Source organism: Dromaius novaehollandiae, chromosome 3 (assembly GCF_036370855.1).
Source record: "Dromaius novaehollandiae isolate bDroNov1 chromosome 3, bDroNov1.hap1, whole genome shotgun sequence".
NCBI classification, from domain to species: domain Eukaryota; kingdom Metazoa; phylum Chordata; class Aves; order Casuariiformes; family Dromaiidae; genus Dromaius; species Dromaius novaehollandiae.
In genome coordinates, this window is record NC_088100.1 from 57542953 (window position 1) to 57553721 (window position 10769).

Sequence of the window (10769 nt, forward strand, 5' to 3'; positions counted from 1 at the left end):
GTACCAGGTTTCCTTTTCCCTTTTAACCCCCTAAATCCGTGTCTGTATAGGGGTATATTCTGATGACAGCATGAATGTGGCTTAATGAATCACAAATCTCCATCCTCTAAATATTTAATGTACTTTCAGAACGTGCATGATTGCCCAGCACTAAGCGCTGCTTTCTTATGATAAAGCTATGTATGTTGGTACTGCTAACAAATGTTTAAAGGAATGTAATCTCCAATTAAGAGATTTTGCAGCAGACCACAAATCAGGTTTAAATTGATTGACAGTGCTAATTGGATAGCATATACATTCTGATACAATACAGGGAAACATACACTTGTCCTGAGGTTTTTCAGATTTTTTTTTTTCACAGAGCAATCCAGTTAATGCAAATATTATCATACATACCAATCTACAATTGCACAGACTACCTCTTCTTCTTCTTGTGATTCGTTTTTCTGCACAAGATGATATAGTTAAGAAGGCATTTTATTTTAGTGTATGTAACCAAGAGCAGCCAGTGCCCATTTTCTGTCACATCAAGAGCTATGGTTTGAGAACCTTTGGTCAATATAAAACCATGTATACCTTACTCTAGACAATACTGTTCCAGAGTAACTGGAGCTGTAACAGTGGTTATGAGACAAATTCAGTTATTAACTGCTTATTTTCATGAGATTAAAGCCTTTATTATAGCTGTTAAGGAACTTTCTGGCTTTTTTTCCACCCCAGCCTGAAATATTTTGTTGATTATTTCAGGAGAGATTTTCTAACTCTACAGTATTTGTAACTGTAGACTCAGATGACTCAGATTTGTCATACATGCATCATCCAAAGAGGAAATGGATGATTTGCCGAGTTTGTATTCAGAAACAAATCTTCCAGTCATACTAATGTCTAGAAATGCCATTAATAATGCAAAATAGGCAACCCTGTGTATTTTAAGTTTTGTGCCTGGAGAAGGTATGTGGGCATGTAAACTGTTTAGAGCTATCTACTCTGGTTAATCTCAGAGGTGTCAGAATAAACTCAGTTAATCTCAGCTATTAGAATAATTTAAGCTAACGTTTTCTATGCAGACTGTGAGGAAGTACCAGAATGTTTCAGTGGTAAAAGCAGATGATGCCATCAATGTTGGGTGCGTTTCTAATGTTGGGTTTCTCATGGTTTTGTTCATTAAAATATTTTTATGTCGCCATTATCTGCTTCCCAAGGGCAAGCAAAGATGTGGGCAGATAGCATAAAAGCAGTTGAGGTGATAGGATAGCTGAGGTCGCTCCAATTTTTCAAATCAGTTTTGTTCGATTCTTTTTCTTTGAACAACTGTCTCTTTTTCCTATATAGGTTTGCTTCTGTGATCAAGCTTAATGGCCATAAACCATCCCAGAAAATGCTATAAAAATTACCAAGTTGTATTCTCCTACTGTAGAGTTTTTATTGCTGAAATTTAGGGAGAGCTGAAATGTGTAGCAGATTAGTAGCCACAGAACTCCTTAGGAAAACTAGTATACTACTGATGAGTTCTTGGGTTTCTTGGTCCTAGATGTCTTTTTTCCCCTAAGGTTCCTTTTTTCTTTTTTTATAACAGTAGATATTATTTAGTAAGTGTGAGCAAATAAATGCCTACAAATTTCTAAATAGCAAGTTATGATCTAGACTTTTTTTTTAAATAGATAAAATCTGAATTTATCTGGAGTTTAGTTCAAGGTAGAGTTGAATGGCACCAGTCAAGGAGGTTGTTTTTGCTTCAGCCAGAGGGATATATTCACCAGAGAGCTACATTTAGTCATTTATCCACAATGAGCTACATTTAGTCATTCATCCACAAAAATAAATGTTATTGCTTCCTGGATCTAAGAATTTTCTAGAGGTAAGTTATCTTTTCCTGACAGAATCTTTTTTGAAAGTATCATAATAATTAAACACCAAAGAGGGATGGCCATATTAAATTTGTGACCTTGTTACTCTTCTGACTCCAGCAGATCAGATTGCTGTTTCATATTTCTTACAATATTTTGTGTTGCCATCTTGAATGAAGGATATGGAGGAGTACTTGTAGGTCACATTGGAGAGAAGGACAAATTACACTACCTGGTGGAGTAAAAAGCTTTGCATTCAACTAGACCTAAACTTGAGAATGTAAAAATAAGAGTCATTTCTCAATTACCTGAATAGCATGTACTGCAGTGTAGCACAACTTATCTTGGGTATTAAATGATACCTGACTCCTTGAGGCTTGTCACTTAAGGGAGCCTGAACCCTGAGGTAGGTGCAGATCTCAGTCCAGATCTGGGAAGAACTGGAGCCTAAGGAAGGGATTCCTTCCACTTAGTTTCTGTGTTTAATTCTTTCCTGAAGTTAACTGTCTCAGGCTTACATCTGCTTTAGTAGGTATTGCAGCCTATAATAGGAGCTACTTCTTTAACAGAAGAGTGCTGAGGAGCTGATGTCAATGCTGCAGGTTTCATTAGAGGTTGGAGAACATGTGCACTCCTGAAGCGCAGCTGCTAATTGAGTTTCAGCTGAAAGGAATCCAGGAGCACTCCAACAGCACTCCACAAGGTGGATAAAACCATAAGTGGGGATGATCAGTAAATTCAGCTCAGAAGTGTGCTCATGATCCAACCCAAAATGTAGATGCACCCTGAGGCCAAGGTTTATTGCTTTAGATTGAGACACTGAGTTGTGTCTGGATGTCATCTCATCACATGCAATCCCTTGTGACCCATTTCCCAAGTGGACAAATGATGAGCACATAGCATCTTGAAGGATGAAGATCTAGTTTAACAGTTCCCTTTTTTATCTCCACAAGGTGACTTGTCACATCTATCTAAGAATAAAATTTCTTGGAATTCTCTCATACTCAGTCAAGAGGAACTATGACAGTATTAGTGAAGAAAGGGACTGTAACTGTATAAGTAAGATTAGTTGCTTTCCAACCTCACTTTCCAGTAAGATGGAGACTAACTTTTATCTGCTTAATGCTACAGCTTTCAGCAAAAGAATGCTGCTTTAGATAATTCACTAGTCATCTGTCAGCTCCAGCTTTCTTGCTCTGCTGGAGGGATACCCTACTTACGCATTCTATCCAGTTTCATTATTTGCTGGTCTGCAAAGAACCCTGGTGTGAAATGAATATTGTTCTCATGTGAATGTGTATGTGAAATACTGCAGCTGTAGAAATTCAAAGAAAATGCATAATGAAAAATTAATCAAAAATGTGACCCATCGTACATACATTTAATTAGCTCCTGATGGGTGGGAATGGCAGAGGCACTGTATTGAATGAAAGTTGCCAGTGCATTACTGGACACCTTGCATCAATTGCTGTGAAATATATGGTTCTCAGGGCTGCCCCTGCAGATGTCAGGAGAGTGGTCACAAATGGCTTAGGTGTCTGGCTGAAATCACAAGAAGGGAGTCACATAAAACCAAAAACACTGACAGCAAAACAACTAGAAATATGGCAAACCCCAGCTCAAAGCACGTAATGAAGCACTGGAAAGAGCACTGATTTATTAAATGCTTGCTTATAGGTGTGGCCAGTTACGGATATTGCAGTGCAACTAGCGTTGCCTTCAGTGGCAGAGCTATATTTAAAGACTGTTAAGAAAATTCCTTCTAGTGTTTGCATTTCTACTTAGTTGTGCTCTGAATCTAGCTGTCAAATGTGTTACAGTTAAACACTAGAATATTCCTCTGTCATATTTTCCAGCTTGCAGTGGATAAAAATATGGATACTATTTTCTCAAACTGGATAAATTCCTTGCTGGATTTTAAAGCAACCACTTGGACAACAGGAATAATCAGCTGGAGAAATTTCCAGTGTGGATCTGGGTAAAAAAAAGAAGTTTTCACTATTTTGAAAAACCTTCTGAGTTTACAGTATTTCCCACTGGAATAAAAGCAATAAGTTTGTGAGGTTTTAGGCAGGGAGATAGGCAAAGTGGGCATTTATACCTGGGCCTGCCTGCTTCCCCCTGAAACACTTGCTATGCATCTGTCTTTGTGTTGACTATGCTTTCTCCTTTTACCTGGGAACTGAAGAACTTTCTAAATTAAAAGTTTCACTGGGAGTGTTACTTTTCTTTGAAAAATTCTGATACTGATACAGCATTTTCCCCTGAAAACCATTAAGCAATTCCCAAGAACTTGTCCCACATACAACACAGTTTGATTGCTACCAAGCTACCCTGGATATTTGCCTATATAGCATTGCTTTACGTCATGCAAGTACATACTAACTGACTTAAGCATAAAAACCCAAATCAAAAGAGTGGAACTTGTGCTCCTAGGTCTTCTAATTTGATGTTTGCTGACTATAGCTACACACCCCTTATACCAGATTTCGAGAGAGGTGGGACACTTTGCATCTTTCAGGTTTTGGTGTTTATAAGATCATTTATAAATGCCTGAGGCTGCTAAATCATGGTAATTTCTTCAGACTCTTTTATAGGCATCAAACTTTCCCAAATCTCCGGTGTTCAGTGTAGCAGGATCTTCCTTCAGTATATCACCTCTATCATTGGCATGCCCCTCATGTGGGGGTTGTAATAGTTGTGTTGCTCAAAATACATGCAGAGATACTCTTCTTCCAGATGGGTATGGTACTTTAAAGCTTTTGCACACTGCTCTGGCTTTTTTATACCCTATAAGATGGAAAGTGTTCACATTTAGACACTTTTCAAAAATCTTCCCTGGCTGACTTCTCATTCCTATTTTACTGGACTTTTCTGGATGAATTTGTCCCATGTATTAGAATATTTCATACCTATGAAAACTGCCACCTGCCGCAAAGTTTTTTTAAACCAGTTGAAACCTGAGCCTTCAGTGAAAATTTCTGTTCAAAGATTCTGATGTTGTTGCAGCTGATTGCAATGAAGCATGCTTTTTACCTAACCTTAATTGAGACACTGCAAAGAACATTTAACTTACTCTCACAGGAAGGGATATTTGATGTTGTTTTTACATCAACCCAGCTGAAACCTTCCAACATTTCTAACAGACTTTGTTGATAGCTAACAAGACATATTTCAAGTTGTCTGTTCTTAGCAAAGTCTCCTCTTTTTTTTTTTTTTTTTTTTTTTTTTTTTTTTTTTAATAGTCGAAAGTGTTCATTCAGAGCTTGAAATTCTAGACAGGCACAGGATTTTGCTTGGAATAATTGCCAATGTACCACGGAGGACTTTTCTATAGTATTTTTTTGTGTTTCTCCCCCTTCCAATTCCCTGGCCAAAGCAAATTTCTGCTAAGCAGTGTCAAGAAACCATAACAACTATCTTGTGACAGATCTAAGCAGGTATTGTTCTTTAGAGGATCCATTAATCACTTATATTGCCCCCAGCCCACAATCTGCTCTAATGTGATTCTGGGAATTTTATGCTGAAAACTGTTGCTAAATATTTGTATGGGTTAAGCTCTCCCCTCAAAGCAATCCATATGGGAAGTGTTGTGCGTTATTCATAGTGTGTGGCAGTGTAAGGCTTCAGGAATGCACCAATTCTTATTAGTAGGAGAAAGGAGTTTTTGCTTAAATCTCAGCAGGGGGAGGAGGAGCAAGTGCAGAGGAGTTTGCCTCTAGTGCAAAGGCAGCAGAGCTGGCAGAGCAGCAGAGGAGAGCAGAGCATGTTTAGTGTGCTCATTAGGGCACATATCTGGGCCATCAGGCTGTGTGCGCTGGCACTGGAGACCTGTTCCTCGCTCAGTAGGTTCCTGTGCTCATTCCAGCAGCACAAGTTCCCTGATCTGAGTAGCTATCTGAATGGTCATCACTTGTCTCCTTTTGACCTCAGCTGATCTCTGTATTAATTCTGTTAAATGTCAGATATCACTTGTTGCTTTTTGCATAGGATCAGTTCAAATCAAAACAAAATTTCAGTGGAGCTGATTGTTCAGGATATGTCAACAGTTAAGCTTTGACCCATCAGAGCAATCAAAGAGTTCCCACTCATTTCTTTTGTTTACTTCAGTGTCAGACCTTTTGACCACAACAGAAATCCAGTCCATTGGAGTCCATATTCTCGAATATACCAGTTGCCTAGATGACAGAACAGTCACTTCAAATAATATTGGGCATTTAGAGCCCAGAAAAATCAATAAATAGAAAATCTGAATTTAGCTCTTCCTGTATCCTGATTTTCAATATTTACCCTAGATGCACAAACAATAACAACCTTAGAAAAGAAAACATTTCCATACACTATTTGCTACTTTCATATGATTATCAACAAAAGCAATCGCTGTGTGGTCAGGTAGGTAGAGGCGAAAGTAGTTTTTTTCTACATGGAGGACAGGTGGTCTTCAGCTCTCCCAGTGTTCTGGAGTGCTGTTTGGATGGAAAATTGGATCCCATCCTACCTAATGATTGATGTGAAAACATGTCAGTGCTTCTCAGTGCCTCAAAGGAGTGTTTTCCCACACAAATTTGCATACCTGCTTTAGTGTTGTCTTCAAGTCTTTACACTAGGCTGTGTTTTGCAGCCGCTTCTCTTCATGGGACAAAAATAGCATAAACACTCAGTGTCACGGTATGCAATTTCCTTTGCAGATACTTTGATTCTCTTTTGATGGCCTTAACTGCATTCAAAGCCTCTTTGCCTTGCTTTCCCTCCCAAATGGCTTCTAAGACTATTAGAGGGAGGCCTTGTCCTTCCCCCCCCTCCCCGTAAGCTGGGGTGAGTTCTGTCAGTGCCAGTGGAGGTGAAAATCTGTTGCTTCAGCTGGAGTTAGAAGACTCTTATATTACTGCTAAATGAAACCTCATGACAGATTCTTTTGGACTCTGTCTCTGAAACCACTCTTAGATTTGTTTTCAGGTGATAAATTTTTCTAACACCTCGTATGTGCTTAGGCTGGGGTGAGAGAACAATGTCATGTCCTTAAATTACAAAGAGTTTAGCTCAGCATACTCCTGTTACATGTTCAGCTTGAAGAATAATCTCCATTCATTTCCTTTGTTTAGCCATAAAAAGCACCTTTAGTTTATACTAGCATAGATAAGAGTGTTTAGTGTCTTTTCAGAAATGTGACTTCAGGAAATTTGTTTTGTTCACGTGTATGTTAGAATGTACACTGGAAGACAGTTCCTGGAAATCAAGGTAAGATGCAATAAGAAACATGAATTAACTGATGCTAACTGGCTAGACAGGAGATCCTCAGAATTTGGTGCAACCCCAGTGAAGTCAGAATGAGGTCTGAGCCTATGTAATTTTAGCCAGGATGTGGAGAGAGCAAATAATATGTAGACTTCAACCTATGTTTTCCAATTATTTGTTAGGGTGCAAAAAGCCTTCATATATATATGTGCATGTATATATATGTATGTATACATGTATATGTGTGTATAAATATATACATATATGCCAGATATATACAAGAACTAGAAATAGTAATTTTACTTTAGACTTTTTTCATTGTAGAACTAGGCAGGCCCTATATTTGTTAAATTCATGGCTTCATTCTGTGCCTGCCATTGTGGTTTTCAGCATCTGGCCAATTTTTGTTTCAAGAATATCCCCATATTTTTGTCAGTCCAAAATTAGTGAGACTTTGTCACTCACTGGTATGCAAAATTATAAACCATTTGAATTTAGTGGTTAGGAAATATATTCTAAACTTCACATATACTATATGCACTGCACAGCATTATATGAAGAATCATATAAAATCATGAAAAATTCCTCTTCTTTTCCAGGGCGGGTCTCCGGGTGCTCAGAACCAGTGAGAATTTCTGTTTCCCTGTAAAGATGATACTAATTACTTGGTCACACTTTTTTACTCTCACTCTCTCTATTCTCCACTCATTCATCTGCCAGTTATGAATTGCTAGCATTACGAAGAAGACACTCTTCATTTTGTTGCATGTTGTAAAATATCCACTAGAATCATATAAAAATTTGTGCTGCTCCTGGCAGAAAGCAGTTCTATAAACAATGTGTCCTTTGTTTGCCAGAAGCATAGTAACAAATGGATTATGTGTAACAGCCATCTACAGTGCCTTTATTTCTTCTCCATTCATTCCCTACGTGTTTTGCACTGCTTTTAATGAGGCTGCCTGAACTATGGTAACCCCGTGGTACATTTGTAAGCAAGAGATATTAGATGAATCAACCCCTTCTAGGACTGCATTATGAGGTAATCTGCTTTCATTACAGGATTTATTTTATAGGTGGTGGACATCAGTGGGAAGACACTTCAGGCACAGGCAGCACTTATCTGCTCTGTAAGGCCAAGTTCAGAGTCTGCATGAATATGAAGCTGCTTTCCCACAGTCAAATCTGCATTCGCTGAATGGCTTTAAACACAACCTTTTTTGTGCATGACCTCTCCTTTGCTCCCCTTCTGATTCAGTCTCATACTGGAATGATTGATTGTCCTTTATAAAATACTCCATAAAGAACTATTTTACTTCCACATCAGCATGAAAGCTTGGGTCCCTACATACAAAACAAATACAGAAACAAACACCTCACATGAGAATGAATAGTTTCTTCTTCCTTCTGCCTTTCTGAAGTGTGAAGATTTCGTCTCTCGAACTGGAAATGTTTGTTCCCCTGGTAATACAACCCACTGTCGCAAAAAGCAACCAATCACACATTCATATAAGTACAGATAGATGCCTTCTTTTTCCCTCTGGAGACCCTATGAGAATTTTACTTTTTCTTCTTCTTTTTTTCTTTTTTTAAACATTGTTTGCAAATTTTACCTTAAGAAAACAGGATTCACAAGTGTTAGAGTGCCTTATTTAAGTCTTTTGTAGTTTGTGTGAATGTAATCTGTTGTCTTTGTTCTGCTGCTGTTCAGTCACTATCAGAATCAAAAGTGTGTAGTTGTTACATAGGAAATGTTGTTACAATAACAAAGATACTTGTAAGAACAACAATGAAGTAGTTAAAACAAAGGCACCTGGAAGCTCATCTTCTTCCTCTCTTGAAACATTTTCTATATGTTGCATTAAGTGTTTAGCTGTTAAAAACAATCGCTCAAGCTACACTTGACTTTGTAAACAGGGAAGCCAGTGAACAAATTTAAGGCAGTGGAAGAGATACAAGAGATGCTATTGCTTTGGATAACCTCCAGGATAACACTAAAGGTTCAAGCGTTGAAGAAATCACTGTTGTTAAGTTTTCAGATCTCATGGCTGGAACGGTGGCTTTGCCAAGGTATTGTTCGCAGTAGAGTAAACCCAGGTTGAACCATGAATTGCTTAGTCTTAACAAGATACTTAAAAGCAGAGGGCTGCAGGTAACACCTTGAACTAATTGTAGTCTTTGTTAGCTAGCAATAGTGAGTAGCAAAGCCTTGAAGTTAAAAACGCTATGAAGAAAAATGAAGGGGTCTTACAAGATAGCTTGGTTTTATAGGAAAGGAAAAAACAGTCTATTTATGAGAACAAATTAGCTAGCAAAGAACTGCTTGGAGGAAGACTTTTAGTATTTTCTTTTTATTTTTCTTTGAAATCAACCCCAAACATTCCTCTCCCCAATTCTGTTTTAGATAACATACACAGTGGCAGGGTCATGTGAAATGAAGCATTCTCCAGTTATTTTGTTTTTATTTTCACTTTTTAATAGAAAAATCCTCTCTATTTACCAAACACTTTTTATATCTGTTTTTACTGGTGCAGTTAGAGTCTCTCTAATGTTTACGTTTCCTTGATGCCATGCATGTGTGTGTTTGCATGTATGCGCTATACCCAGGTAAAGAGAGACAGGCATTGAAAGTACTAGTGGATGGATGGGTTTGCCCTATGTAATAATATCTCAATTTTGGCTTCATCATTTTTTTTTGCATCAGTCTCCAAATGCCAATACTTGGAAATGAGAGACTGAACTGCCCAGAATGCAAATTCTGAAATCCTGAATGAAAGTGTTCACTATACTTCATGTGCATGGAGTGTCATTGAGCTGTAGAAATAAGCAGCACCTGAATATTCTTGAGAAATGGACTGTAAAAGAAAGAAGAATACAAATGTATTTTGGAAGCACTTACAAAGATTGATGAAAAACTTGGGGGGCGGGATTTTTTTTAATTAATATTTGTGTTGCTGTGTGATAAGCATGGGTTTACTTGGTAGTGCTTTTCTGTTTATTTACTGTTATTATACTTTGACTCTACATTTTAATTAGTATGAAGGCATCCAGATCAAGCATCTGGGTACTTATTTCCATTATAATTAACAATTAATGAATTAATTTCCAGCATTTAATGAGATTGAATGTAAATACAGCACGTTTCAAACTCAAGACTCTGGAAGGCATTTAAAAGGATGAAACTGCATGCTGTCAGATACCTATTATGGAAGTTAAATGATAATATATCTTGGTAAGCTGTAATAAAAAGTAAGTTGAGTGGTACTTTAGAAGCTAATCTTCTGTTCGTAGGGTGAAAGATATTTCAGATAACATAGAGTGCTCAATTCTTTCCATCCACTCTCTTTCCTTTTCCTTTTAGCTCTAGTATTTTTTTAGAAAATTCTGATTTTATGCTTCCAGTGTCTTGCCCCTCTGAAAATGAGTTGCAGAGCTTCCATTGCTTTTCATCCACTCCAGGTCTGTCAAAAGACTATTGTGACCAACAAAATGTTTGGCTATGTCACCACAGGAGTCAATCTTTGATGGGCTGAGTGAAGACAGAATAAAGACTGAAAAAGTAAAGTTAATTAACAAGTTAGTTAACAAACATAAATACTGTACTGACTGTCTTCTACTGTGAAGGAACCTCAAATACTTAATAAGACCTTTCTATGTCAAGAGTCTGGCAAGATCACACAACAACAGCAT